Below are 27,181 nucleotides of genomic sequence, written 5' to 3' on the forward strand. Positions count from 1 at the left end.
AACAGTAATCAGATCAGTTTAAAGAAGTGCTAGATTTACCTACAGCAGTAAAATTATGAGACTAATTTCTAAAATTCTCACCTCAAAATTCACAGTCTCTACTTTGTCCTGGGGAGGGGTAGGTGTGTTGAGTGGCTACAGAATGGCAGGCACCATGCAAAGTACTTTGCAGATATCTATTCATCGTAACAGCCACTGTGAAAGAGGATATAATTGATAGTATTGTAGAAACCAAACAAAACAAGGTAAAAAAAAAAAGGTTCAGGAAAGTTAAGAAGCCAATAGCTAGTGGAAAACAAACAAACAAGAAAACCCAGAACCCCGTAAGAAAACCAAGATTCTTTCTTCATGGCTCTATGCTGTTTTCAATCTTACCAAGCAAAATTCTTAATTTATATCAACAAGATAAGATTGCTCAACTTATAGGACTTAAAAAAATTCTCTTTATGCTTTATTTAATGGTATTATCTTGCCTCTAGGTCCTAGCATCTGCTTTGTTTGTATGTATCACTGATGAATACCTTAAATAGTTATAGGACAAAAATGCTCTATTCTTTCCAAAAGCACATATGCAGACAACATTCAGCGTTTCAATATTTGTTCACTGCTAGAGCCTGAGCTACACCAGACTACTCACAATCCAACCTACATTTTAATGTTTTCAGTAGGCCCCAACTTTCTATAAGCACTTTGATGAGCCCATTCATGTAACCCCTTGATATATTATAAATTCACAAGTAATACTAGCTAATTAAATGGCTCAAAAATCAATCCAGTCTTTAGTCTATAAAAGTCAGTGGGGCGGGGTGGGGGGTGGGGAGGGAAAGACAGTAGATCAGAGCTTTTCCTTTCAAAGACAAAGTGAAAGAGATATTCAGGCTGTGTGACCCAAGGTGAATGACTTGACCACTGCAACCCTCAGTTTTCTGAGATAATAGTGCTTTTCTTGCTCTATTACCATAAGGATTAAAGGTGCTAACATATGAAAAATGGTTTAATGAGTAGGTCAAGGAAACACTAAATAAATACCAGTTTTATTAGGCTGTGGTTTCCAGAGGTTAAAAGACAGCTTTATTGACACATTTAAAATTTTCCTTATTTTTAAAATGTCCCAGCCAACACTGCCTCCTTGAGGATGTCCAACCCCAAAGACACCAGTTCCAGGGATTCAGTGGCAGAAGGTCTGTTGATACTTCAGCATCCTGTTCAACTCTAGAGTATAAGAGATAGAATACCAAACAGTTCGAAGAGTAAAAGGGAATTTATTAGCTCATTTATTTTTTTAAGATTTTATTTATTTACTCATGAGAGACACACAGAGAGAGGCAGAGACATAGGTAGAGGGAGAAGCAGGCTCCCTTGGGGGGGTTGCTGACAGGACTCTCTCCCAGGACCCCAGGATCAGGACCTGAGCCAAAGGCATATGCCCAACCACTGAGCCATGCAGATGACCCTTAGTGGCTCATTTAATTGAAATATCAAGAATTGGAAAGTTTGGGGCATTGCTAAATTCAAGGGCTCAGAAGGTATCAGCTGTCTCTCTTTCTCTCTGTCTCTCTTTCTCTCTGTCTCTCTTTCTCTCTGTCTCTTGGACACTCATTTCTGAATTTTGCTCTCCTCTATCATGGATTTACTTCCATGCAGGTCCTCTTCCCACAGTGGTTCCCAGGAATTACATCCTTCTAGCTCCTAGTCCATCAGAAAGAGTCCCTTACCACTTTGATGGAAGATTCAGAATTAAGTCTCAGTAGACCAAGCTGGGCAGTGGGCTCTGCACTTAAGCTGAGAGAAGAAAGGCTAATGGGATATGCTGATGAGCTTTGGCATGGGTCACGTGCCTGCCCTTGCGCCAATCACTGTGTCCAGGGGACTTAGATGCCCATCCCTGGAGACCCAGGGAGAGGAGCCTAGGGAACACCATGGTTTGAGGGTGGGAAGGAGGAATCTAAGGATAATGAGGAGTTAGATTTTTGGCAGACAACAAGTAGATGTTTATGAACTTAGGTTTGTCTTGCCAGGAAGCATTTGTGTCTGACCGTTGACACAGATTTCTAGCCAAACTTTTCCTGCCTCACTAGTCTGTCATTTCAGTTTGCTTATAGGTATTTAAATAAACCATCTCTTAAGCAGAAGATTTTAGCAAGGAAGAAGTACAGTCAAAGTGAATCAGGAAGCCCAGGGAACAACCGTCTGAATAGCTCTCCTGTTTCATTTGTCAGAAAGCCCATTGGGTAATGGTAGACAAAGTAGCAAGGACGAGCAAGCCGGAGAAATAGACACATCCTTCCCTGTGGTCAGCTTCCAGCTCTGTTATTGTAATACCTGTTATTTCCTCCTTGACAATATTCAGCTTTTTTGTTGACCGAGGGAGTGTGTTGGTTTCTGAGCAGTGATGCTGCCCTTGTGGTTCTCCACCACTTTCCTCCTTTGGGCTAGAGTATACCCCAGCCTTTGCTCTCCAGCCTGCACCACTGCTTGTTAACCTGTTGGTTCAGGCCTTCCAAGCTTCGGGCCCATCTGCTTCGGGCAGCCAGTATGTAACTAGCAACTTCAGAGTCACACAAAACCTCTTCCCAAACCCACAACTGCTAGGATCTTGCATTGTGCTTGCTGACCTGCCAGCTTTGTCACCTGGAGCCCTTAGCACCCTCTGTCAGCCTTGTCATCAGATGCTCTTTTAGGAGTTATCTACCTCTGACCTGGCCTTCCGCCTCAATCTGTGTGGCTGAATCCCTAAACAAACTTAGCACCTGAAACCCAAAACAGAGCCCACTACTCACCAAAACTCCAGAGTGACCCCTTGTATAATGACATTCACACTGAGCCCAAGTTGTCAATGTCCATTAGACTTGGATAATGATATTGGGGTTGCATCCTTTGCTCCTTCAACACACAGAGGGCCAACTTATCCTGTTTACCCATTTCAATTCTGTGCTGGGCTTCAAAGTTTCCAATGTGCTTTGGTGCCAAGCCTGCTCACATGACTTATGGCATTGGGCGAATTCTCCCTGTGTAAACGCGGCAAAGCTGGGTCATCACAACTAAGAAGCTCTCATGAGCCAAGTGCTCATTCACCCCTTTATTTATTCATATAACAAATGTTCATGGCATAATCCAGTGCTTCTAAAACTTCAACAGACATACTAACTATCTGTGGAACTTATTAAAACTTATTAAAATGTAGGTTCTGATTCAGTAGGGCTGTGGTAGGGCATGGGCTTCTGTATCTTTAAGAAGCTTCTAGATGATATACCTGCTGAAATTTCATGAATGGGAGTTTCAGTAATAAGGAATATAGACACTCAGTAAATATTTGTTGAACATTAAATGAATGAAAACCTAAAGCAAAATTTTGAACAAAAGTTTTAGTTTAGATAGAAAAGAGAGAAAATAAAAAAAAGAAAAGAGAGGCATGAGGTTGGCAAGTTATTCGTAAGTGACAGTTATTGGGTCAAAGGCTTTAAAGCCTTTGTCAGTTGAGGCTTTCTTAGTGTGTTTCCCCCTTTATCCATCCTTATGATCTTTGATGTGTTTCCTGTCTCTTGCTAAGGGAAAAAGAGCCAACTTCAGACTTGCATTTCAATTGTTTAACTTTTTAAAAAAATATGTTTATTTAATCATGAAAGACACAGAGAGAGAGGCAGAGATATAGACAGAGGGAGAGATATAGACAGGGGCTCCCACGGGGAGCCTGATGCAGGACTCGATCCCAGGACCCTGAGATCACGCCCTGAGCTGAGGGCAGATGCTTAACCACTGAACAACTCAGCTGCCCCTCAATTATTTAACTTTTAAAACCTGTTGCCTGTTCCTTTGGAACCATACTTACAGTTTTCCAGTGTGCTCTATATAAGCATGGCCTTATAGTCATACACACACACACACACACACACACACACACACACACACACATATACGTGCACACATGATGCCTAATTAATGGTGATTTTTTTTTTTTTTGTAACCAATAACCTACATCCCCCAAGTCTACTGGACACCAAGACTATTTCTGGCATGGCATATCTAGATTACCACCAATCTTACAAAAGCTCAAGCCGGGTAAAAAAATGGAAAGTGCCATGAGAGCCAAGGCCTCCCTCTGCCTACTTCATCCCTATTGTTTTCTTCCTCTTTAACTGATTTTTGACTTGATTTCTTTCTGTTTAGCAGATTAGCTGGACAAAGCAAACACTCTTCTGTATCCTCAGAAAGTTCATTTTACAGCTCACAGCAGAGTTTGTGGAGAGGTTTGTTCTGTGAAGGAGGAACACAGCAGGTAAAAGGCAAGCCATTTCACAGAGGTCAGTTGGGAGTCCGTTCTCTGTGGGTCATAGTAATCGTGAAGAGCTCATCAGAAGTCCCCAAGAGTCCTCGAGAGGAGGCTGGTATTGGAGAGGGGTGGAAGTGTTTGGGTCATCATTCCTACCTCAGAACTCTGGCTCTCCACGTAATGGACACTTTCCATGAGGAATGCTCATGTATTAGTTACCTCCCTGCCTGCCAGCCAAATGCCTCCCTCTGCTATATTTCTGTAGACCACCAACACTATAACCTCAGATAGGAATTATTCAGAGCTCTGGTTCCTCAGATATGTTGAGCTGGGGACGTATTTTTAAAAGTAAAATTTAATGGTACATTTCCTATAAGAATCACCTTAAACAACTTTGCCTATCCTCCTAAACCCAAGCCCACAACAAATTAAGTTTCATCTCTTCTCTCTAGAGTGGAATCTCTTTCCAACTTTAAGAGCAAGTGGATTAGAGTTCCCCTTCAGCTGGTGTACCATTTCAGTTTAACCTGCCATGACCTTGAACTCACCTGAGGGCATGAATGGACAATGTCCCCATCCCATGACACAATTCAGCAGGCTGTAGGAGACAACCAAAGACATTTATCAACTTTTTGAGGAGGCAAAGTCTGACCTCAAAGTTTCAGTGTCTTTGCTGTTATAACCATTGTAGATTTAACACGCATCTGAGGACTTGAAACTACACCCTTTGAACAGCTAATGGTTCATCAACATAGTCATGGAATTGTGGACTTTTATTGCAGGAAAAGCCTGAAGAGAAGCATCCAAGGGCTCTACTCTGCAGGTTTTAAAACTTGTTCAATGTCACACCACTTCCAACGCATGGAAGAACACAGTCTGGGGAGAGCCCTCGGCTGAATTTGGAAGCATGTATTGGAAAAGCCATACTTGAATTACAAATGGCTTGGGTTGGGCTTATTCCATCAATGCATGTTAGCTTGGCGATGTACCTGGTGACAGCGTGACATTTTCAACCTCTGATTTAGATGACAGTGACCAAAACCTGGAAGACGTTAGGAGTACCACTGTTATCTATGTATTAGGACAGTGTCTTTCTAAGATTTTATTTTTTTAGGTTAGAACACTCTTTTCTGATTAATACCCCCCTCACCCCAGAAAAAAAATGAATGCTAAAAGTATGCATAAAGAAAAAAAACATAAAACACTTACAATCCTGTCATTCAGAGCTTTTTAAAAAGGCTTGTACACTGGTATTGATTCTTTAAGGATATTGTACATTTTCTAACCCAAGTTTTTTTTCACTTATCAGTATAAGTGGACATATTTACATGTCAAGAAAATCCTCATCTACACTAGTTCTCAGCAGTCTGTAGCCTGACAGCCAGATGCTGCTCACTGCTTGACTTTGTAAATAAAATTGAATGGGAACACAGCCATGCTCATCCATTTATGCATTGTCTCTAGTTGCTCATGAGTTACAGTGAAGAATTGAGTATTTGCAACAGGGACAACCTGGCCCACAAAGCCTAAAATATTTACTTTTGGCCCTTGACAGAAAAATTTTCCTGACTCCCATTCTACACCATCACTTTCTGATACATGAGCCACATTTCATTGCATCATCATATCATTTATTTAACCAGCTTATGTCGAGGCACTTGTAAATTGTTTCCCATTTTAAACATTTAGTTTGTTTTCATCACACCCCACACTGGGCTAAATATGTTCTTATTGGACTTTTTTTTTTTTTATTACATTCCATTAGGAAATTTGCCGACGACCGAAATTTACTAAGTTAAAGGATACTTTAATCTTTCCCTTTTAAGTGATTTTGGTAACCATTGTCCTATTTTCTCCATTTCTAGATAAAGGAGTTATAATAATGACCAAACTACTGATACATACAACATGGGTAAATCTTAAAAGCATTATGCTAAGTGAAAGAAGCCAGATAGAAAAGAGTACCATACTATGATTCCATTTACATGAAATTCTAGAAAAGGCAATACTATAGTGATAGAAAAGAGGCTAGTGGTTACTGGGGGTTTGAGGTGGGGTTCAATTAACTGCAAAGAGACACAGGTGACTTTTTGAAGTTTAACCATGACTAATGACATGAAAAATCATCGTTGTATTTCAACTATAAGAACATTAATGACCAACAACATCTATTATGTTTTGATTGTGATGGTGGCAACATAATTGTATAATTTTGTCAAAACTTATTGGGCTCTGTTCTTTAGGTAGATACATTTTATTATATGTGAGTTACACCTTAGTAAAGTTGACTAATAAAATAAAACAGATACATAAGTGATAAAGAAAGAATGGGAAGGAAAGAATCTGGACTCATGAGCATCTTGTTTGAATAGTTGAATGGTGGTGCCATTGACCATAAGAAGATAACCAGGGAGAGGAACAAATATAGGAAGTGGTAGGGAGAAATATCCATGAGGGAGTCCAAGTTTTGGAGAGGACACAGACTTTGGAATTATTAGTGCATTGATGGGTGTAGACACTGACTACGTGCATGAATTTTTTCAATGACAGTGAAGAGAAAGGGAAAAGGTAAGACCCAGTGCTCATCAAGAGGCCACGCTGAATCCTTGAGAGTCTAAATGTTAGGCGGTTGTGTTACTCCAACTGTGGTTGGTGGCCCAGCAACAATGGTATCATTTCAGTTTATTAGAAATGCAGAATTTTGTGCCATAATACATATCTATGGAATCATAATCTGCATTTGAACAAGATCCCCAGGTAGCTCTTTTGTACATTAACGTTTGAAAAGTGCAGTTTCAGATCAACCTCAACCCTTTACTTCTTGAATTTCTTCCAGAACCCAGTCGAGGGCATAAAGAAACATGGGCTGCTGAAGCCAAGGATTACATCATCGAATTAAAGTTGTTTTCCATTCTTAGTTTAAAAAAAAAAAACAACTATTGTATGCTAAGGGAGCTAAGAAATGTTAATTCAAATGTTCTCTGTTTATGCAACAGGCTGCAGTTGCTTCTGGGAAGCTGTCAAGGTTTATTTAGACTGGAAAGAACCTTTTTTCTTTTCTTTCTTTTTCTTTTCTCTTTCTTTTCTTCTTTCTTCCTGTCTTTTTTTTTTTTCCTCAACAAACATAGACAGAGACAAGTCCTATTTCATTAGGAATTGCTTGAAAGGTTATTTATTTATTTATTTATTTATTTATTTATTTAGCTTTTATAAAAAAGGGCTTTGTTTAGCCAAAAGACATAAATGATTCTCTTTGAATTCTTGGAGACAGACTGTCCATTAGGAACATTGAGCGATGAGGAATTTGGGATGCAGAACAGCAGCTGTCACCATGTTAACTCTATAGATGCTTGTACAAACAGAGTTGCTTGTGCGAGTCCACTTCCCAAGGAGAGATGGTAGGTGAGCACGCAGATGGGAAAGCTGTCCCAGCTACTCTATGTCTGAGGCTCACTGCTGTGGGGTCCTGAGACTGGTGTTGTCCAGGGCAGTTGATCTATTTGCTCGCTAGTTGAGCTGTTATTGTTTGTTGATGAATTTGCCTTGGAATATGGAGAGATTGTTGAAGAAACTATGGCATATTGCTAAGTGTCTGTGCTTTAGAAACAGACAGACCTGGATTTTATCCCAACGCTGCCTACTTATTTGCTTTGTTTCTCTGCCTCCCTACCCCAAAGTCTGTTTTTTTAATCACAAAAATGGATTGTTATTAGGAGCAAATGCGGTAATGGATTGAAGAGTTTCATGTAAAAACTACACTTGGTCTACCATAGGGATGGAGAAAATATGACAGGACTCTCGATGCCTCCCGTTTTATAACTCACTCCTATTCAGGGCCACTGTGAATGCACCCTCAATGTCAGAGACTCCCCGTTAGTGGCAATTCATGTGCAGTGTGGAGCCTATGTGGCTCTATGCTGCTGCTTTGCACACACCTCCTGACTGTGATCCATAGTCTGCATTTGGGTTTCCAGGGCCCTGTTGCATTTTCTTCCCTCCCTTCACAATTCTTATTTGCAGAGAAGGCACAGCTGTCGTCTAGCATTTCTTACCGGGGAGAGGAGTTACTGCTATGTGCAGGGCAGGGACGTGAGGAATATCTGGGCGTTCTCAAGCTCAGTCCAGTTTCAGTGAGAATGTTTTCATCTTAACAATCATCCGATGGACAGGTTAAGCCTATGTAAGAAAAACGTGTAATTTCCTAGGCCTCCCAGTTTGTTGGATGTGAGATCTCATTGGGTTAAGCTCTTTACTTGTGGTTCCCTTGCCTTGTTGCTATTGGCTCCATCACATGACTTACTTTGGTATATGGATACTAACCACACTTGGGGCAAGCAGTTGTACTTGTGTGAGGGGACCCTGGTCTTGTGCTGTTGCCATTTCTATGAGAAAACATGCCCTGACCAGCCTTCGGGTCCAAGGAGAATGAGCAACATATGAAGTAAACCTGGCTCAGTCAGTAGGTTGGAGGCAGGCCCAGCCGAGCTCTGCCAAATGGGTGAGAATAATTATTATTGTTTGAAGCCACTGAATTTTGGGGTAGTGTGAAACTCATCCCATTTTCAACATTTCTTTGACCTCATTGGTCCTACAATCAATTGATTCTGCCACATTTTTACATGCTTTATATCCCTCATAGCCTTATTTCCTGCCCTATCCAGTATAGATTCTATGGCTCATCATGACGATTGCTTCCTTGCATTCACCATCAACTTTATTACCTGGCAAACTCCTTCCCTGATTACATCAAGCTGTCATCCTACAGCACATTTCCATAGTTGACATTGAAGCTGGCCAGAGAAAAGCACACAGTCCTGCCAGCTGGGCTCTCTCAATGCCACTCAGTGGTACTGCCATATTGTTCTTGGGCCTCTGCTTTCACAAATTCCTGTTGTGACTATTTTTACTTAGTTCACTCTTATTATAATTTATTATCACTCTTTCAAACTTTTGGCACCTCCTCTGCCATCTTTGCTCTAACTCACAACTTTGCTTAGTCTTCCACGAGGCAGTCAGAAGCTCTTTCACTTGCTCACACTATGGTATCTACCCCAATTCTAGCCTTGGTGACTCTCCTTCCCTCATGCTCCCAGGGTTAAACTATCTTTGCTTTCAAAGCCCCCACCCCCCACTATATCCATCTCCTTGCATGTGTTTAGAGACACTGTTCCAGTAAACTGTCCTCTCTCTCTTTATCATTTGCTTTTCTTTCCTTCTGGATCATTCCATGCATATAAATATGCTATGATTTCTTTCATTTCAAAGAAAATATTAAAAAATGTACCTTACTTGTATTCATCCTCCAGCTACCAAATCATTTGTGTTCTTCTTGGGTCAAAACTTCTTGAGAAAGTTGTCCATAGTGACGGTCTCCGCTTCCTCTCCTACCACCCTTTCTTAAATCCATTTCCCTCAGGCTCTCATCTCTGTCACACCAACAAAACTGTTCTTGTCAAGGCCTAAGTGACCTCCATGCTGCTAAATCCAATGACTCTTCCATTTGGATCACTCTCTCATGCTGGAAACATTTTCTTCACTTAGATCCTGGAATTTCTGATTTTTCTTTCTCACTGCTTGTTCACTCTTTCTCCATCTCATTAGCTGATTCTTCCTTGCTCACCTGCTCTCTGAATGTTGGAGTGTCTGGGGCTCCAAGAACTGTCCACACTCACATCTGCTTTAAATACCACTTATGAGCTTGTATATTGACTACTCCCGAATTTACATCTAGCCTAAGCCTCTCCTCTAAGCTTGAAGATCCTGTATACAACCGATTAGCTCCCTGCCAATGGTTTACTCTGCATCTTGAATATTCCACGTCCCATGCTGTTATCTTGCTTTTCTGCATCTCACACTTCCTCCTCTCAAAGTCTTTCCTATAACCACAATTCTTTCGATTTCTCAAATTAAAACTTTTTAGTCATCTTGCACTCTTTTCTTTCTCCCACACCTGATCCCCTTCTTCAAATCCTGCTGGATACACTTTCAAAATATATCCAGAATCTGATGCCATAGCATCACATCCACCTCTACTGTCCTAGCTCAAGCCATTGCCATCTCTTACCTGAATTATTGCAATAGCCTCCACTGGTCATCTGCTTTTACCTTCCACTGCTACCATCCACCAGAGTATCCACAAGGCAGGCAGAGTGATCTTTAAAAAACATTGATTGGATCATGTTATTTGTCTGCTTAAAATTTCCCAAAGATTTCCAACTCTTTCAGAGTAAAGGTCAAGATCTTCACAGGCCCTATATGATCAGAACTCCGTCTCCCTAGCTCCTATATCTCTCCCAACTGTCTTACCCAACTTCAACCACATTGGCCTCCTCATCATACCTTGAACATGCCACATCAGGTCCCATCTGTGTCCTTTGCACTTGCAGTTCTCCTGCCTGGAATGCTTCTCTCCTAAGGTCATGGTTTGCTTCACTTCTTTTAAGCATCACATCCCCAGTGGGTCTTCCTTGACTCTAGGTTAATATCGCCACCCACCTACCCCAAGAGTTCCTAGCCAACAGCTGTCATTTACACAAGCACTTACCAGCTGCCATGCTGTGGGAATCCCACAATGTGGGAGCCCGAAGAGAGGAAGTTTAATTCTGATGAGGAATTCGAGAAGGCATTGAAGAGGAATTAGGATTTGAGCTGGATTTCAAAGAGAAGTAGGATCTAGATCGGTAGAGAAGGTGGGCAAAAACATTCTAAACTGAGAAAACTGAATCAGAAATAAAAGTTTCCAGTAACTGCCTCCTTGTCATGTGACCTTTGGTAAATCACTCAATTTTTCTAAGCCTAGTGTCCTCATTTATAAAATGCAAGTTGTATTCTGTGTGGCCTCTAAGGTTCCTTCTAGGTAGAAAGATCAGTGACAAATGTCTGAATAGGGCTATTAGCTGGAGGAGAGAAAGCATAGGTGGTTTATTAGATTAGCTATCCTTATTTTTAAAATAGCATCTTTTTAAAAAGATTATTTATTTGAAAGAGAGGGAAAGTAAACAGGCCAGGGAAGAGACAGAGGGAGAGGGAGAAGCAGGCTCCCCGCTGAGCAGGGATCCTGATGGAGAGCTCAATGCCAGGACCCTGGGACCATGAGCTGAACTGAAGGCAGATGCTTAACCGACTGAGCCAACCAGAGATACCCCTAACATATAGCTTCTTAAGGGAATGGCGAATAAGGTCGATCTACTTTTTAAAAAAGATTTTGTTTGTTTATTCATAAGAGACACAGAGAGAGAGACAGAGACATAGGCAGAGGGAGAAGCAGGCTCCATGCCGGGATCCTGATGTGGGACTCCATCCGGGGACTCCAGGATCATGCCCAGAGCCAAAGGCAGACACTTAACCGCTGAGCCACCCAGACATCCCAAGGTTGATCTATTTTGACGGATTGATCAAGATCTAGGACCAGGACCTGGGCTACCAGGCTGAGAGGACATCTGAGAGGGAGGGGCATTGTGGGAAGACAGGGCCTGACTACAGAGTGGGTTTGTTTTACAGCTTGCCTCAGGGGAAGTCATAATCACATACATCATCTCATTCATTAGAAAGACAGTACAAACAGCAGTCAAATGTGTGAGTACAGGATCCAGTCTACTTGGGTTCAAATCTCAACTGTGTCACTGAAGCAAGCCACTTACCCTCCATGCCTCGATATCCAAGTCTGTAAGATGAGATTAACAATGCCTCACTCATAGGGACATGTTAAAGTTTTAATTCTTTTAATGTTTATAAGATGCTCAAAGCAGCCTCTTGTACATGCTTAAACAATTAATGTCAGCTATTCTTAGTATTAACTCTCTCCCTGTAACTAGTGGGTGCCAGAGTTTGGGCTGAGATTTGGGCCTTGATGCTCTTTCTTTTTTGGCTTTGGTTGCTTTGAAGGTGATGACAAACTTTAATTCATTCTCTCACAAACATGTATTGAGGGTCTACTCTGAGTCTGCTGAGCTGCAGGCTCTCTGGGAGAGAAGAAAGGAAGAACAATCAGTTTCTTCTTCTGAATTGGTAGGAGAGGGAAAACTTAGTGAAGTCACCTCCTTAAGGACCAGACCTTGCCTATTTTCCTTTGAAATCCAAGCCCCGGCATGGGATAAGACAACACAGAGGTGATCCGAAAGTGCATGTGGAGGTAGATCCGGGGCAGACAGAGAGAAGGAGGGCGCTGGGGGAGAACATCACACCATACTCTGATCATGCCCTCCCTCTCCCAGCTCTTCATCTCTCCCTCACCTCTTTTCCACTGGTTCCTGCTGCCTGTAGAGTAAATACCAAGTCCTCCACACACTGGCTTTTCCCACCTCGTTTTCATTGATCCTACGTCTTCTAAACTATTTTCTCAAGCACACTGTAACATGCTCGTCTCTCATGCTCTGCTGCTGCCATTCTACCTCCTCAAAGTGGGTCTCCCCTCCCTTTGGAACCACTCATCCTTCAGGGTCATGTCTTGCAGCAGGCTCATGTCTTACAGCCCACCCCTGTCCCCTCAGCATCTTCTTTTTGTGCATGCCAGCCTGACTCCAACATCCCGTCGCTGTGACTCTGTCTGAGAGCTCTCTTTGGCCATATCCTGCCCATGGGCCAGACTGGCTGGGACCCTGTCCCGTCCCTGAACTCAGTGGCTCTTACCAGTAACAAGCAGGACCGCTCGTGTGGCGGAATAACTCCAGGTGCAGACTGCCCATGGGCTCCCAGGTTCTCCAGCACAATGGATCTTGATACAATGCCCCTCAGTGCTTCCCCTCTCCTGACTCTTATCCCACTTCTTCACTTGTGTTTCTCGGAATCATGTTTAAAGTCACTTACCCTCCATCCTTATGTCGGGCTCTGCTTTCCTTCCCCTCTGACCTTCGGAGAACTCCCAAGTGAGGGAAATAGTGGCCTTCCTACCTATCTCCCCCTGTAGCATTGGCACACACCTCTGGTGCAGCATTTATCATGATTCATTGTAATTATTTGCTTATGTGTTAGACTGTGGGGGTGAGGAAGCAAGACCAATGTCATTCTTAATCCCCTTTCTCAGTGTGCACCTGCCACAGAGCAGGCCCCTTGCTGCTTACTGAACTCAAGCATTTTGGATGGACCTCCCCTTCTCAGCTTCCTGCTCTATCCTGGCATGGTAGATGTATAAGCACTTTCCTTCTGGCCCTCATTTGCACCAGCACTTTCTCTGAGAGCTAGCAATGTTATGCTAAGATTCGACTGACCTAACCAGAAGCAGTTACTGAAGAATCATAGAGGCTCAAAGGTTAAGCAAATTTGGACTTATGAAAAGGTCAGCCTAATAGCGCTTGGGGAGCTGTGCATGTTTGTGGGATGATTACTAATCAGGAAGGTTAGGTCAGGAGGATGGGTCCCTGACCCAGGGAGGAAGGAAACTTGCTAACAAGAACAGGTGTATGCTCCTAGTCATGCTGGGTCTCTAGACTCCATGAGGAATGAAGTCAGGAAGAGCATCACTCCCGTCTCAACAACAGGAATACAGGCATAGAGAGGGCAAGACCCTGGCTTTTCTTGAACCTGTCAGATTGCTAACATCACAGGGCAACCAATTTACCTCAAATCCGAGGTGAGACAGGCAACTGCAGGAGTTCATCTGGAAAAGCTGGCAAAATAGTGGAAGCCAAGTCTGGGTTGGTGGAATAGTCTAAAACTCTTGCACGCTTTTCTCTAAACCCACCAGGTGCTCTAGGGAAGACCTGGAAAGTTCCCAAGAAAACTCTGTCTGGTGCAGACCCAGGGGAGACTAAATAGGAGAGACACAAAAGGCCTGTAAGACTCTGCCCTTCCTATTTCTCCTATGAAATAAAATCTGTAATCTGGAGGGAGAGGAACAGAAATCATTGCCCTGGGTTATTGGCAAAAGCTCATTGTAGCTGGGGCAAGGGGACTGAAAACAGGATAAACTGAAAACAGAATAAAAGGCCTTAACCCTTGGGGGAGGGGATGGGGGTAGGGGGAGGACTACAACAGGAGCCTGGATCCTGTTGTAGTGCACCGGGGTAAGAAAAAGTGCAAAAAAGGATGACAATTGGTTAAAAGGTCACAAGAGTCAAACTGAACAAACTCCCAGTGTCCAAAGCTGAAACAATTTGAATGGTAAAATAATTAACAAGGGACAGATAATAAATGAAGATCCAGGAGCCCATAGTGATATAATAATACTGAATGAATAAATATGGGAGGAAAGGCAGCTCTCCCTTTTACAGAAAAATTCCAATGAAGAAATACAGAAATAATGCAGAAAATAGATAATCATCATTAGAACATCTTAGTACTGATCATTGCAGGCAAGAAAAGATCCTGTGATGATTCTTAAAATGAATGAAAGAAGTTTGAGGAGAGACAATATTTGCATAGTCTCAAAGTAGCTACCCCAAGACATGTGTCAATTGGAAAGTAAATAGTAGTAACTTTATCAAGGTTGGTGTCACCAGGAATGAGAATATTGATGCAAAGATTCTTACCTCAAATGCATAACTTCAGTCTGGTAATGACAAAGCATCTGGCAAACGCCAGTTGAAGGATATTTCTGTATTCTTCCAAAGTGTCAAATTCATGACAGACAAGGAAGGTCTGAAAACTGTTACCAATTTGGAGGAAACTAAGGAAACATGAAGACAAATTGCAGGGTGGGATTCTGAGTTGGATCCTGAAATAAATAAGAAAAAAAGGACATTAATGAAAAGCCTGGGGTAATCCAAATAAAATCTATAGTTTCACTAAAAGTCGTGGGCAAATGTTAATTTATTGTGCTTTATAATTGTGCTACTGTTATGTAAGATGTTGACGATAAGGAAATCTAGATGCATGGTACACAGGAACTCTATGATTTTTGCAGTTTTTGGCAGGTCTAAAATTATTTCAAATTAAAAATTTAAAAAGCATGCCAAAGAGTCCTATCTGTGTTCTGTTCAATGCTGTCAAATTTCTGTTTATTGGAAAATTGTTTGGAATGAAGCATACAAAAATATCACCAGTGTGTGTGTGTGTGTGTGTGTGTGTGTGTGTGTGTGTTTGGTTGATGAGATCAGAATGAGGAAAATAACATTTTGGTACTTCTTCCAATTAATTATTTCTCTTAATTCTCAAAAACATTCTCTGATGTAGCATGGTTTTCTACATTTCACAGATGGGACAAAAGGGGCTCAGAGAGATCTAATGTTCTACTCAAGTTTACATAGAAACCAAGAGGAAGATCTCTAAAATGAACCCAGATTGTTTAACTCCAGGGGCCATGGATAATGCTATTTTTTCCCCTGTTCTTCTCTGTCTCTCTTTTGGATTTGTAGCTATGTTACCATTATGTAATGGGGGAAATGCAACAAAGTATAATAAAAAGTAAAATAAAAAAAAAAAAGAAATGAAACCTAGTATCTGAAGATAGTAAACTCTGAAGTACACAGAATGAGAGGGAAAAATAAGAGTTCCAGTCCTGGAGCACCATATTTGGATGTCAGGCAATGGCTTAGCTGCATTTCTTTTTTTTTTTTTTTTCACTTTCCTGAACTTTATTAAAGAAAAAAAACAATGATGGTAAATCTTGAGAACATAGTCAATTTTCTAGGATTCTTCCCTTGAAAATGTGACATTTGATTTCCAAACATACGCCAGAGCGTACATGGTTCCCAATTGTACTAATCAGGTGAGAAGCTAAAACCCTAAAATGCTCATCTTCCAACCATACCCAGTCTGTGGTCTGTCTTTGGATCAGCAATAATTACCTGAACAGCTTAGCTGCATTTCTTAAAATTCTTGGGAATGACACTGGCCTTGCAGACCAACATCCACCATGTTTCTCTTATTTCCTCGTTTCAATGCTCAATGACTCATTAGTCCCTGGAATGCAGTAGGAATATACTACATAAGAATTTTTAACTTGTTTTTTGAGAGAGACCGCATGACAGACCCCTAAGGAATCTGTTGAAAGCTGCTGCAGTGCTCTTCAGAGAAATAGATATGTAAAATGCATTTCTAGGTCCCCAAAGGCCTAGAACAATACAATAGGTGTCATATTCTACACCCTTTCAGCTGTGCCGGACAGGCTAAGGGACTATGAAACCAGTCCTCCAGTGTAGCCAGATCATTCATCCAAAACAATGCTACTCTATAGAAATATCACGTGAGCCACTTGTGTAATTTTAAGTTTTCTAGTAGTCCTATGAAAAAGTTTAAAAACCAAATTTTAATAATATCTTTTATTGGATCCGATATGTTCCCCAAATATGATCATTTCAACATGTATTCTATATAAAAACTATTAAGAAGCTTCTTTACTGTTTTTTGCTTGTTGCTTTGTCTTATTTGTCACTGAGGAAACTAAGTCTTCTACATCTGGTGTGAATTTTACATTTATAGCACATCTGGGTTTGAACTAGTCACATTTCTAGTGCTCAATAAGCCACATGGGGTTGGTATCAGTCAGCTGAGGTCCGTAGTCTGTGAGAGGTAAAGGTTGAAAAGGCCCAGAGAGGAGCCTTTCTTGAAGATGCTGGAGTACTGTGGCATGGTTTTCTCTCCACTCCCTCAGAAGTTAGGAGAAGGGTGCTTCCCCTCACCTCCAGCCAAGTGAAAGAACTGCAAGGGACCTTCTCCAAAAGCTTGGTGCCTACCCGTCAGAATCTGTACAACAAAAGGCCTGGAATATAAAATCTTCCCGGTAAGGACCTGATATGAAGAGAAATGGCTGGAACACTCTTCCTGGGGGAAGCAAAAAGCACAAGACTAAGAGGAAGGCTTATATGCTTCTGGAACAAATAGACCCATTGGAGGGAGTTGGCCAGAGCTCATTTTCGAAAGAGCACCACCCAAGCTCCTCTTCCAGAATTCTGGAGACATCATCCCTTCAGACGCTGATGTGCCATGGAAGCAGGTGGCTGCAAGAGATGAACTGCCCACCTGAAGTAATGAGCAAGAGCTCCACCTAAAGCAAGAGCCTCTGAGAACTCATAACAATATCCCAAGATGCAGAGCCTGCTAGAATAAAACCTCTACCGGGGCAGGGATTTATGCCTGTTTTGCTCATGAACGTATTCAAGTACCTAAAATAATGTGTAAAGATTTTTGTTGTATCCTATTCATCATTTGTGATGATTCATCTGAGAATGAATCACCTGGCCCTGAAACCAGGTCACACAGGACCACACACGGCTGCCCTTTCCCCAATTCCCTCTGCTTGGTCAGCTAGTTTTGGGAACAGAGTCAGAAACAGATAGAGGTACCTCCACTCCCCGAGCCAAGCTTCTGAAAGCCCAAAAGCGTGGGAAGGGCAGAAGCTGTCTTTGAAGTACAGCCTTCTCATCCATAAAATGGGAACCATACTCCGTCCTGGTAGAGTTGTTATAGGATTCTTGTCCCCTTTACTACCTGCTGTTCTTGGTCATGTGCTTTGAAGAATGAAGAGGTGGACCAGATGCCGTGGGCAGCAAAGTTTATTGAGCCCTAGTATAAAGCTCCTAGAGGGGGAAGGGGTTGCCGTCTGGGTGTTTTAATCTAAGGGTTTTTATAAGCTCTTTTGCAGAACTATCGTGAGCATCCTGAGTGTGGGATCCTGTGGATTGGCTGCCAAAGGGCTCTAATCATGCCCCTGTCTACCTATCAGGTTATTGCTCAAGTGTTGGTGGTCTTTGGGGCTGACATCTGGAGATTACCTGCCTCAACGTGTGATAATGACCAATGTTCTATGGTTAATTATTCTGTTTCAGGATGTTTTGAACAAGTCACCTCTGCAGAGGCTGCTAGACAGGTCACTATTGCGGTCTTGTCTGAGGTGTAAAAGAGGATGCTAATGTGGTTTTGTCTTAGCTGTCCTGGCTTTTTTGCTTTCTTGTTGGGGACCCTGACCCTGAAAACTTAAGTGTTCAATTAACTAACAGAGTTGCGACATCAAACAAAATAACCACATGGCAATGCCTTCTGGTGTGCCTGGCACATGGTATGTGCAATAAACATGGATTTTCTTCCTTCCTGCTGCCCTTCCTCCATTTTAGAGTTGCAAAGCTGCCGGGCAAGCCTGAGCAGATGTAGAGACCCAAGGTCATATGTTTTGGGGTAGACCAGGCCCACATCACAGTTAGAATGTTCTGAATGGCCCCTGATTCCTTTTAAGAGAGCATTATACTCCACGTTCTCCTTCTGACACTTCCCTTGAACGAAAATACTGCCCTAAGTCCAGGCACAGTGGCCTCACCTGGAACCTTCGGTTTCAGATTTCTAATGAGAAGCAACAAGATGACTGCACTCTCAAGACTTTCTCTTCTCTCTCCCTCTGGAAAGGGCTTGGACTGCTCCCCACCCCCCCCACCCCCCAAGAAAAAACAGTCATTTTCATAGAGCTGTATCAGATGTGACTTTGCACTTGCTCTGGCTTTGCCCAACTCAGACAAGGTTCTGCAGTTCACAGATACACAAGCATTTCTCCAACCTCTTTAAGAAATAATCATGCTTTTTGCGGTGTTGTGGGTTTTAAGTGTCCATAATGTTTTTAGCAAACTGCCTAGCATAGAACAAATGCTTTAAAAATGCAAACTTCATTATTTCATGGACTATCCCCGTCTGCACCAGATAGGGCATCTCCAGTCTGGCTTGAGTATTTGCCGATTTCCAGGTCATTCTTCCCAGGAAGAGGCAAGAAGCAAGTATGTTTCATGCTGAGGGAACATTCAGTTGGGAGGCTCTCCTGACTTCACTATGTTGGCCCGCAGATCTAGCTCCATGTGCTTTATTTCACATAGTCCTCCCTTGAGCTTTTCCTGATCCATTGTAGTAGAAAATAGTTACATCCCTATGTAATCTTTTCCTGCTCCACTTACAGATTTTTCTAGGACTTTGGGGGTTACTCACATCCAACGTGCTCACTATTGATTTCAGACACAAGGCAGAGAAAGTTGGCGAGTCTGCTCAGGAAGGGGCAGGCCTGTCATTTGGCTGTCGTTGGTCCTATTGATGCCATATGACCCTGTGTGTTGGAGCCATCCCTGTCCACCGCTGTCATGACAGCCTTGATTATTCCTTCATTTCCCTTCATAAGCGGTGGCCTGCAGTTCTCTGCGCTCATGAGCCCACCTGTTCAAGCCCTTCTCCCACAGCCTAGCCACCATGCCAGAGGGCCTGGCCTGAGGTAGGCGGCTGCTGGAGCCAGATGGTGACACAGGGAGAGGGCATTCCTGGCAGAGGAGTCAGCAGGAACAAAGGCTGGGTAGTGTGGAAACATGGCCCTTCCTGGGCAATGTGCCATGACACTTTGGGGTGCTGGAGTGTCGAGGATTCCTAAGATAAAGGAATAGAGAAGAGATGAGCTGGGTGGGTGGCAGGAGTTTGGACAGCTGGAGCAAGATCGTAAGGGTTCTTGAATGTCTGCCAAGCAATTTGAACTTTATCTCAGAGGTGACATGGTGACCACAGAGGCTGCGGAATGTGAGAGCAATGTCACTGCACAGTGCTTGGGAACTGGGATGTTGAATTAGGGCTGCCATTGACATTCTAACTTTGGAGGGTGCCTGCCAACTGGAAGCGGAGCTTCTCAGGAGGCACCAGCATATAATCTGACTGTGCTCATTTTTATTCCTAATGATTTACCACCTCAGAGATAAGGATCGTGGCCAGCTGTGACCCAGCACAGTCACACGCACACACGCACACACACGTACATGCCACAGTGTGGATCAGGGCTCTGTCCTTGGACACACCTCAGGGTTTGGCATTGAGTATGACAGCTGCCTAAACAACACCTAGGTGGTTGGAGGACCCAATTTCTGAAGACTTACTATGTGCCAAGCACTAGGCTAAGTATTTAGTATGCAGTGTCTTCTTCCTCTGGAGGAGCTCCCGGGTTAACAAAGTTCATTGATTTTTAATCAAATAATTAGAATACAATATAATCAGAACTAGGATCTGTGGCTGTGTAAAGCATGTTGGAGGGAGGGGTTGTGGAAAAGGTGGGGTGAGAGATCACAGGAGGTCAGAGACACTATAAAATCTTTGCAGGAAAGTCTTACTTTGGAATCTTTGCTTCCCTCTCCATTGAGCTCATTTTTTTGTGGAATATTCTGGGGAATCTAAGCATAAATTGGCAACTGTTCTTGTGCAAAGAGCTTTGAGTCCCACTTAAATGAAATTTTGTTTCAGTCATGGAGAAGCTGCTGAACTTTCCAGGAATTTGATCAACCATATTTTGCTAATGTCTAGAATCTTCTAGGACTCTGGTGCAGGTGGGTTTTATTCTATGACTGTGATTTCACAACTGGGTGTACAAACTCAAATGCCTAAAGGGCAGGCAGCAATTGAGTAGGGCAGGGATCAAAGAGAACAGGGCCACATGCCCCGAAAGGGGGCAGCTGCTACTGGACTCCAGTGAGCGTGCCAGGTCTTACTCTCTTTTGCAAACTTTGGCAATTAATTTAAAAAACATTAAGGTTCCAGGTGGGCTGTTTAGCATGTAAAGCATGTCCGCAGGTAGTCTGTTTATGACCTCTGGTTTTAGAAACCCTAGGGATGTCACATCATTTGCCAGAGTTACTAAGGAATCATAGATGGGCCCCAAACCAAAGACAGGCAGAAGTAAGAGCTCATCTCCCATTTGAGGCAGAGCCTACATTCAAGGAGAAAACTCATCTGTCAACATGACAGTGACAACTTGGCAGAGAATGCTCCTCTCTAGTTTATATTCTTGTTTTCTCTGTTTCTCATAGGGCTCATCCATTAGGTAGAGGATGGCAGGGTCTCCAAGGCAATAGGGAAACCCAATGTCAATGGAACTCCAGCTGTTGGCAGTATCTTTAATAGTGACAGATGGAGGAATCAGGCAGTTTGAACGGATGTGTTTTCTTTTCCTCCGCATTTCTCCATTTGTGTTGTTGTTGTTGATTGCCCGTTAGTTTTACAGCTTTTAGTCTTGGAGACAGGAATAAATAAAAATGAAAGATTTCTGTTGGGGTCCAGCCAAGGACTTTGGAAATGATAGAATCTGTGTCTGTAGAGACCATCTGGCCCATCCCTTTCGTTCTACAGAGGGGAAACTGAGGCTGTGGGATGATGTTATTGTCTCACTGGCAGGCAAGGCCTTGAAAGTTCACGAGGAGTTTCCAAGGCTGCGGTGTGCTGAGCTCCATCAGGCTGTTAGTTGGAAAGCTGGGTCTCCATCTTGCTACTTGTATCAGAACAGAAGGACTCTAAGTGTTTCAGGTCAAATCCTGTGAGCACTTGTGTTAGTTGAAGGCAATTATTATGACATTGCTAAGGGAATGTTAATAGATTTTGGGTCTGTAACTGATATTGTGAACTTGACCTAGATAGACCAATGCTATAAGCCAACTCTGTTGGAGAGGGAAGGCTGGGACTTGCACCACTGGAGGGGCTTGAGAGGACATCTCAAACAAATCTGATCTTCTACCCTCATATAGACTTTTCCATCTTCACTGTCAGCAACTTCCTAGGCATCCAGTCCCCAATCCTCAGACATGTGTGTCTCCTGATCAGCCTGGACCATTGACAAGTGTCAGTTGACTCACATAGTCATTCAGAGAGACTGAGCACATTTGGGGAGGGGTCAAATGATATCACAGTTGCTGGAGGACCATAGGCTCATCATTGGCTGCTGAGGGTGAATGTTGTTTATTGATGCCCTGAGAAGAACAGTTGGTACATAGTAGAGACAATAATATGGTGCATTCTCCACTGGCAACCAGAGGGTCTTTAAACATTGACTCAACTCCTGGGAGTTCCCTGTGCTGCCAGCTGATCTCCTCACACAGGCAGTTTCTGAGGAATCTCATGACACTAACTTACTGGCTACGTGGTCCCTTCCAGCCTCTCCACACCACCCTCCATGCGCCCTCTTCCCCACCCCTCAATCTCTTCCTGGTCTATTCTCTCCCCCCTTCTCTCCCCCAATGCTCTAAAATGGAATAGGGGTGGCTAGCTTTTCATCCTGAAATCTATTATTGATCATAGAGCATTTTTTTCTTTTGCTACTCAAAATAGCCAGGTTCTTGCAAAAAAGCCTTTCTTTTTAAAAGCAGCTGTCTTCGCCAAGGACCTCAGAAGTGCATTTTGAAATTCAAGGCTATGCAGCCACCCTTTTTTCTCTGCATTTTTTCTGTGGCAACCCTACGCTGAGGGCAGCATACAGAACAGGAAGTCCTTGTTGCCTTGTGAGCAGTGGGGCCAGGACAGCAGTGAACAGAACCACAGGAGAGTCAGGTATAGGTTAATTGAAAACATTTTACCTTGCTACATAGAGAATTTAGATCACCTCCCACCTACCCCTGATGTTTGCCAATTGTCCATGTAATTAAAGAGAAACCAGGGCCTCGTTATCTTAAGTTAGCCAGATTCTTGATCAGCTTCCCATTGGATGTGTTGCTTTGTTATGATTTGAATATAAATGATTTTACCCAAGAAAAAGAGCCTGAGATAGAATAAACACATTGTCTGTGGTTTTCAAGGATAATGCTTATTAGTCTCCAATATATTCTTGAAGGAAACCCTTGTGCCTTCAATGGAGATATGGGATAGAGTTTGAGTAATTGTCAGTCTTTCTAAGTAGGAAAAGAAAAGCCTGCCCTGAACTCATTATTATTATTTCTTAATTTCTGTTTCTAGTACTCTAACTGTAGATGTTTTATCTGCTTAATAAGTTCTCTCTTAATAAGTTGTCACAGGTTGGCACTGGTGAGAGGTGGCAACTGTTACTTGCTGTGGGCTGAGCAAGTGCTAAGGAATTGGAAGGTCCGTTTGGGACTGTGGATTCCCCTACTTGGCTAGTGTTAATATGGCCTAGGGCTGAGAACCTTGCATCTCTTCCTGCCTTTCCCAGCCAGCCTCTGGCTCCCCAGGTTTGTGGGTCAGGTCTCACCTCACCTCAGGCTTCTTTTGGTTCTGGTAGGGCCTGGACTCAGTCACGAGGCCCTAAGTGCTGGATTCTCTCCCTGGGAGCTCATCCTGCCCTCCTACAGGGTCTCAGCCTATGCACATGTCTAGAATCCTAATGCTCTGCCTCACTTCTTGCCCAATTATTTGAGGAGGTTGGATTTGCTCCTTTTGATCTAGCTACTGGCTTGAATCCTGGATGACAAGGGACAAAATACTGAAAAACTATGGCATTAAGTGTTGGCTTTCCAACATTACTGCCAGATATCGTGGGTAGTTTCTTTTGGCTTCTTTCCTCTTCTGCCTTGTCAACTCAGCAGTATGGCTAAAGTCTGAAATACAGGCTTTGAAGTGAGACTTCCCTAGAACATCTCCTGGTTCTTCCTTTTGATAGCTTTGTGACCTTGGGAAAGTCATTTGATTTTCCTTGGGTTTCATTTTCTCTTTCAGAGGGTAACAAGTTTCTGTGTAGCAGACATAGTTTTGTTGTTTGTTTCTAACCGAGTTCCAGTCTCATTTGGTTCTCCATCCGCCCTCCATAGAAACTCGGGGAAAGTGAGCTTCGTACCACTTGCTTCAGGAATGGGCACATATCCTAGTAACATTCCTGGAGGATTGAGGGGAAATCTGCTGGTGGCCAGTTCCCTGACTCTTAAGAGAGAGCCACGAGGAGAGTTACTTTTCCAGCTAGATATTGGATGTGACAACTCAGAGTGGCTGTAACCATCTTGCTACCCTCTGAGAATGCAACCAACACTGAGGATGGAAGAGCAGGGACACAGGTGAATACCTAATACTTGCATGACATGGTTAAAAGGCTGGATCAACACAGCCCTGAAGTCTACCCTTCCATTGGATATCCTCTTACAGAGAGAATAGATTTACTTCCTAGGTAGGTCAGTTTGAGTAAGAAGTTTTATTTCTTTTGGCTGAGAGATTTTATTTATTTATTTTTAGACAGGAGGAAAATGGGACAGAGGGAGAGAGAATCTTGAGTAGGCTCTATACCCAGTGCCAATCCTGACACGGGACTCGATCTCATGACCCTGAGATTGTGGCCTGAGCTGAAATCAAGAATTGGATATTTAACCAACTGAGCCACCCCGGCTCCACTGGCCAAAAGAATCATGACTGATAATAGAGTTATTGGCAGTACTAGATGAGAATAAAGCATTTAAAGTAATAAGCACATAGTTGATGCACATCACTTATTATCGTGAATATTATTTTTGTTACAACTCAAACTGACTCTCATGGACCTGCCTTTTGGGGCTCGCCCTACCTGTTCTGACCTTCCCCCATGTAGTTCTGGCATCTGTGTTCATAAATCCCTTGCTGCTGAAATCCCAGCATGTTCCATTTCTGATCCTTCCTGAGCTATGATTACCAGAAGAGGGATGAATAGCAGTAGGTGTCCCTTGGAAAGTCATGATTCATTCCTTAATTCTGTGGGCACTGGGAAGAATTCATTTTGGGCTCTTGTGTGTGTGTGTGTGTGTGTGTGTGTGTGTGTGTGTCCTTACTGCTAGTATTCCTTTAAGATTTCTCCACATGATTGTCTGTTTCAACTTCTTTATGCCTCCTTGAACCTGGCTGAGTTCTCACTTACCCTCTAGTTTCTCTTGGGCGTTCCCTCTTGGTCAACTCTCAGATGGACCTGGTTTGTATTATCCTGGTTCACAGAGCGACCGTGAGGTCCTTAACTTTTTGTCCACCCATCTACAGGATTCTTCTTCCGTCTGTATTTGCTTTGTGTCCTCCCTCCTCTGACTGTTACCACATAGACACACAGAGCCCTGGGGGATGATCTGTGAAGTGAACCAAGCTGGGGGCATTGTCAACACAGATATGTTGTCATAGGGAATTAAAATGCACATCTACTTACAATTACCAAACATAAATTCGTTCATTCGTTTAGAAATCACAAACACATTGAATATTACCAAAGTGCAGTGTAAACGATGCATTTTCAAATTAACATATGACTAAAGCTTTCTTACGCTCAGCCTATTCACAGCTGGGTTTTGAAAACTAAGTTTATTTCTTATTTCTGGTTATCATTACTCATTTATTTGTCCATCTGTTTGAGAGCTATAAGTTAGGAAGACCTCAGGTTACCATAATGCTGTGATGTTCAGGTTATCTTTTTTGGTTTGATTTGTTTTTCAAAATGAATATAAAATTTGATGGAGAACTGAGAAGCCAGGAATTGAGAATTGGTGTAGGCTGGAACAGAAAATGAAGAATTTCAGATGTCAGCTGTCAGAGCAGGAGTAATATTTCAAACCCTATTAGGATTCTATAATTAGGAAGCAGTTATCCTAACCTGAAGAATATTATAATTGGATGATATCAGCTGGGAGATAAAGTAAGGAGTTATCATGGCTGGATTTAAACTTCTTATTTCTTAAGTTAATTCAATGTCTAATTTTAGAGGTGTGAATCTGCAGCATTTCCACAAGGGGGAAATCCACATCCCCAATTCCTAACTGGGTCTAATAATAATTCCTTACATATATGTCATCCTTTATGGTTATCTCACTGATATCACCTTGAAGTCCAATAACATGCTCTACCGCTAAAGATAGTTACTGCCACTTGCCTGTTACAGGATATGGTGGATGACCTAGAAAAAATGTAAATCTACAAATAATCCTCCATGCCCACTCAGCCAGCAGTCTTAACGTCAATGTTTCTGCCTGGATGTGAATAAACTGCACGTCAGATGGTCAGACAATTAGAGCATTTCTGCTCTCCTTCTGGGCTCTTTTCTCCGCTGCAAGAGATGATGAGTGAAAACGGTGTGGAAGCATTGGGTAAGCAGCTGTCAGGGTCTGACGTCCATAATCTCACTTGCATCCTATGATCAGTGGTATTTCAACTCTAGTGTGTGAGAATCACCTGGGAAAGTTGGCAACAAATCCCAGTGACCAGGCTACAGCCCAGCGCAAGACCTTAGTAGTTTTCTGAGCTCCCTAGGGGATTCCAGTTTGCAGCAGGATGACAGACAGCGCCCCTTTGGCAACCCACAAGCAGAGGTCCAGTAACTTCCAGTGACTTGCTCAAGTAATAGCAAGAATAAGTTTTGGAGATAACATGTGAAAGCAAATCTGAATGTCCAAGGTAATGCTCATTTGCTCACATGTCCCAGCCTCTCAAGAAATTGAAAAGCATGGCATAAGAGCTAATATATTGCAAGCATTTGGAACACTATTTATGTTCACTAATTTTACCTTATTTCATTTTGTGTCATTCCATTTCTTGTGCAGCTGATTTTCTAGAAACTATTCATGGTGAAAGACAGTCAGGGTACTGCTTTGGTTGAGACCCAGTGGTTGTAAGATGCATGTTCGTGGGTCAGTGGATATTTCCTACACGCTTCCAGCACTCCAAATGGCACATTTAGCCATGTGGAGGCTTCCCTGGCCCTTATCACAGGTTTTCCTTGTGGATACACTCCCAGAGACAGATGCTGAGTTGACAGGATGCTCAGTGCTGCGGTGCAGGCACCTTTGCCACTTCTAGCTGAGGCCTGATGAGAGTCAAGACAGGCAGCACCCTCCACCTGTCTTCTCCTCTCCTGATCTGCTGAGCTGTGGTCCTTAGCATTTTGATAAATAAAAGGAATTATGTTCCTGGGTTTGTGCAGCCAATTTTCTCTTGGTGTTTTTTAAACCTTTGAAGATTGCCTGATGTGACAGCAAACATTCCAAGTGAGACTGAATTTTAAGGAGGAAATGAAGCAAGTGGCTTGTGTGAGAGCAACAGGTTGGAATGTGAACTTTATTTGTCCTTCTGGGTCTTGAATCACCAGGGAGAAGCTATGCCCATTAGGCTGCTTCTTCCTACTAAAATTCACCAGGAGTGGAGCCTATGGCTGGAGACAAAGGCGGAAGGGTGGCAGAGAGATCGAGGACAGTGGGGAGCCAAGGAGGATTGAACTATCAGAGAACACCTTCATGGGATGAACCATGCTGACCACTGGCAGCTGGGAGGCTACAGACTGCAGGAGAGGCATCTTGCTCTCCTAGAGCACTTTTGCAG

General features: G+C 42.8%; 1 long non-coding RNA gene across 1 annotated transcript in view; it reads right to left on the reverse strand.

Moving 5' to 3' along the window:
• Positions 1-4,819: 4,819 nt before the first annotated feature.
• The window catches only part of LOC111091936, a 67,542-nt gene continuing 45,180 nt past the window's right edge, over positions 4,820-27,181 (reverse strand). Inside the window, exons 3-5 of the long non-coding RNA XR_005376946.1 lie at positions 14,737-14,921; positions 10,335-10,424; positions 4,820-4,868 (exon numbers count right to left, since the gene is read on the reverse strand). This is a non-coding gene — a long non-coding RNA (uncharacterized LOC111091936). The remainder of the gene's footprint in view (positions 4,869-10,334; positions 10,425-14,736; positions 14,922-27,181) is intronic.

This window comes from Canis lupus, chromosome 23 (assembly GCF_011100685.1).
Source record: "Canis lupus familiaris isolate Mischka breed German Shepherd chromosome 23, alternate assembly UU_Cfam_GSD_1.0, whole genome shotgun sequence".
NCBI classification, from domain to species: Eukaryota; Metazoa; Chordata; class Mammalia; order Carnivora; family Canidae; genus Canis; species Canis lupus.